General features: G+C 31.5%; 1 non-coding gene across 1 annotated transcript; it reads left to right on the forward strand.

Moving 5' to 3' along the window:
• The first annotated feature begins 1,649 nt into the window (after nucleotides 1-1,649).
• Nucleotides 1,650-1,758, forward strand: LOC142538161 (small nucleolar RNA R71). The gene has a single exon (XR_012818699.1). It is a non-coding gene; the product is annotated as a small nucleolar RNA R71 (small nucleolar RNA).
• The last annotated feature ends 2,565 nt before the right edge of the window (nucleotides 1,759-4,323 follow it).

Consider the following 4,323-nt stretch of genomic DNA (forward strand, 5'->3'; position numbering starts at 1 on the left):
TCAATAAGATTTTCATCTTCACTTTCATCTCCTTTGTCATGTGGTTGCTTACAAAGATTAAAAACATTGAGCTCCAAGGTCATGTTACCAAATGAAAACTTCATTATTCCATTCCTGCAATTTATAAGGGCATTAGAAGTTGCTAAAAATGAACGACCCAGAATTACAGGAATTGCATTACAAGCTTCGATAGGTTGCGTATCTAAAACTATGAAATCGACATGATATACAAAGTTATCAACTCGGACCAATACCTCTTCTATCATACCTCTTGGCACTTTAACAGATCTATCGGCAAGTAAAAGTGTTACCGAAGTTGATTTTAACTCGCCTAGATTGAGTTCTTGATAAACTGAATATGGAAGTAAATTCACACTAGCTCCAAGATCAAGCAAGGCTTTTTTAATCTTTCGTTCTCCAATAATACATGAAATAGTAGGACAACCAGGGTCTTTGTATTTCAAAGTATTATTATTTTGAATGATTGCACTTACTTATTCGGCTAAAAATACTTTCTTTTTCACATTCAATTTTCTTTTCACAGTGCACAAGTCTTTCAAAAATTTGGCATTTGATGGTACCTGTTTTATTGCATCTAATAAAGGAATATTAACTTTTACTTGTTTAAAAATATCATATATATCAGAATTCAAATTTGATTTTTTTGTATTTTTCAATGCATGAGGGAATGGTGGTGACACTGTCTGTTGAACCTCCTCTTCGCAAGTTATGGGTTCCACTTCCTTACCCTTTGGAGTTGATTTATCATCATCTTCACAAGGTTCAAGAATGGATTTTTCCACAACCTTACCACTTCGAAGGGTAATAACAGATTTTACCTGATCCATCGATTGAGTTCCAGAAGTTCCAGTTTGTGAATGATGATCCTTGGGATTAGGCAGAGGTTGTGAAGGAAATTACCTTTTTCATGAACATTAAGTGCAGATGCAAATTTAGCAAGAGTATCTTTCAAATCTGTCATGGTTTGAGCAGTTTGAGTATTGATAGACTTTTGCTTTGCAATGAAAGAATTCAATGTATCTTCCAAATTTCTTTTAGGTGGAGGAACATAAGGTGCATAATTTTGAAAATTTTGTTGATTTTGGAAATTTGGTTGTGAAAATTGTGCAGCATTATCATTCCTCCAACTAAAATTTGGATGATTTCGCCAACCTGGATTGTAATTTTTAGAAAATGGTTCAAAATTTGGCCTTTTGAAATTGTTCAAAACATTGTCTTGTTCATGGAGACATTCTTTAAAAGAGGGCAAAGAGGGACAATCTTTTGTAAAATGATCACTCGTATCACAGATGTGGCACACAACTTCTTGAACAGATTTTAATTGACCATTCTTTTTCAATTCAAGTGCCTCAACTTTTCTTGCCAAAGAGGTAAATCTAGCTTGAAGATCATGTTCATCTTTGAGATTGTACATACCTCCACCAGATGTAGGAGATAGAATCTTGTTTGATGGTTCGATTGTACCTATAGTGTCCCAATTTTGAGCATTTTCAGCTAATGAATCGAGATACTCAATTGCCTCATTTGGATCTTTATCTTCAAATGTTCCATTACACATAAATTCAACCATTTGCCTATCTTTAGGTGTTAAGCCTTCATAAAATTGAGAAACAATTCTCCAAATTTCAAAACCATGATGTGGACAAAGATTAAGCAATTCTTTGTATCTATCCCAACACTGATAAAAAGTTTCTCCTTGTTTTTGAGTGAAAGTAATGATTTGCCTTTTGAAAGAATTTGTTCTATGAGATGGAAAAAACTTTTTCAAAAATTGTTGTTGCAATTCATCCCAAGTACGAATGGATCCCGATCTAAGATTTTGTAGCCAAGTTTTGGCTTTATCTTTTAAAGAAAAAGGAAAAAGCTTAAGTCGAATGGTGTTCATGCTACAATTTAGATCATTATATGAATTGCACACTTCTTCAAACTCTCGTAAATGCATGTATGGATTTTCAGAATCTAAGCCATGAAAATTGGGTAAAAGTTGGATAATACCAGGCTTAAAATTGAAATGAGATGCATCAGGGGAAAAACTAGACATGAAGGTGCACTAGTACGTGTAGGATTCATGTGATCTCTAAGTGTTCTTCGTCTATCATGATGATGTTGAGATTGAATTTCATCCTCATTTTCTTGGATGGGTTCTTCCGCCATGTTTTGTAAAAATAAAGAGTTATTTCGAATGAGTCGACACTAAGTGTACGTGACCAAATGCTCATGCAAATGCAAATGCAAAAAAAATAAAAACACACAAAAGCAATAAAAATTTAAATAAAGAAAAATAAACTATAAACAAAATTAAATAGACTTGAAATTAAATTATACTTCCCCGGCAACGGCGCCAAAAACTTGTTGCGACTTTGATTGTTGCACTCCCAAGAGCAGGTTGTCCACATGTAGTATAATTCGGTGAGTCCGAATATCGTATCCACAGGGAAGCTAAAGTAATTACAAGTCCACTACAATGTCTTTTTGTTTTGTTTTTGTGTTTGTTTCTTTTTAATTTTAATTGTTTGAATCTTTAATGGGTAAATTTTAATTTAAGTAGTTGAGATTAAAGGATCCACTCTTGGTATTTTAATAAAGTTAACATTAACGAACATTATTGAAATCCACTTAATAAAATGGTTCCAATATATTAAATAATCATATTTATTTTATGTTATATATTATTATCTTATAAGTATATAATATATACCAAAACTTATAAATGTGGTCAAGTATTTATTGTGCTATATAAATTTGTAAACACTGAATCAAGGTTCCCACTTTAAATGGTTGGTAAAACCAAACTAACATTTAAATGGTACCAAGAAATTAATATTATGATATATTTATATATAGTAAATCAAGGTTCCCACTTTAAATGGTTGGTAAAACCAAACAAACATTTAAATGGTTCCAAGAATTTAATATTATAATATATTCATATATAATAAATCAAGGCATCCACTTTAAATGATTGGTAACACAAAACTAACATTTAAATGGTTCCAAGAATTTAGTGTAACATATAGCAACAATAAATCAAAACTCCCACTTATAAGTAGGGTATAAAAATGCTTAAAGAAATAAATAAAACATAAACAATAAATAATGATTAAATAATATAAAACATAGATTCTTACCTTTTAGTAACCTTATTATCATGCCAAGAGTTTCACCTTTTCATCTCAACTTTAGGAAGTTAGCTATTCATTATTCAAAGTGTAAAACTTTGAATATGAAATTAACATGCTAATTATATTTAAATGAAGAAATAAAGGAAAAATATAGAGAGAAATATTATGAACTCAAAGGTTTGTTCATAGAATGAGGGATATCTCAATACATTACAATGCACCCCTATTTATAGCCAAATTTGTGGAGACAACCACAAATAAAATATTATTTTTTTACACAAAAGTCTTCATTGGTGTTCCAAGATATTATATTATATTACACATCACTTTTGAAAATCTTCTTCTCCGAATTTGCTTCTTCACATAAAAAGAAACATGTGGATAATTGAGTTTTCTAGTTGTGGTATTTTTTTCAAACCATTTGAACAAGTAATTTGAGATATATGGTCAAAATACTAGAGCATGGTAAAACTGCCACTCCTTTGGTAACTTTATTTGTTGCTTAATTTGATCCCAATTGTGAGAGGATTTTTATCTCATGCTTGACACCAATATTGTAGATATTAACATCAACTTTCTACAGGTCCAAGAATCATCTTAATCCCATTTGCAACGGCAAGTTTATTCTTGTTTTATCGAACCTGTAAAAAATAGTAAAAACTTGTAATTACACAACAACTTATATTTTATACAATTTATTATAAAACATATAATATTTAAACATTTAATAAAACAAAAACTATATATTTATATTATAAAACATTTAATTAATGTACAATTTTTATGTTTATCACACGTCGAACATACTTACCTGGCGTTGAGGGATTCGTTAGATATCGCTTGGGGCCACTGCTGCACATACTAACATGAATTCCAATACTTAACTTGCATAACTTAAACGTAGGTATTCGTGCTCACCAACGAATCAAATAAATAGCTTATGACATTCTAGATTACTCGGGACTTGACCTCGTTTAAATATCGTACTAAACCATGTCATAAAACCCCAAAAAAATCACTAAAAATTTTCCCCAAAAGTGGAGTACACGGACCCCGTGCACCCCTCCAGGTCCAGGTCCGTGTAGGTACTGTATCTTCACTCTACTGAAATAACTCATGCACGGATCTCGTGTTAGGGTCCGTCTACTGGTCCGTGTAGGCTCTGGAAAATGACACTTTG

The sequence above is a fragment of the Primulina tabacum genome, chromosome 2 (assembly GCF_025594145.1).
Source record: "Primulina tabacum isolate GXHZ01 chromosome 2, ASM2559414v2, whole genome shotgun sequence".
Taxonomy (NCBI): Eukaryota; Viridiplantae; Streptophyta; class Magnoliopsida; order Lamiales; family Gesneriaceae; genus Primulina; species Primulina tabacum.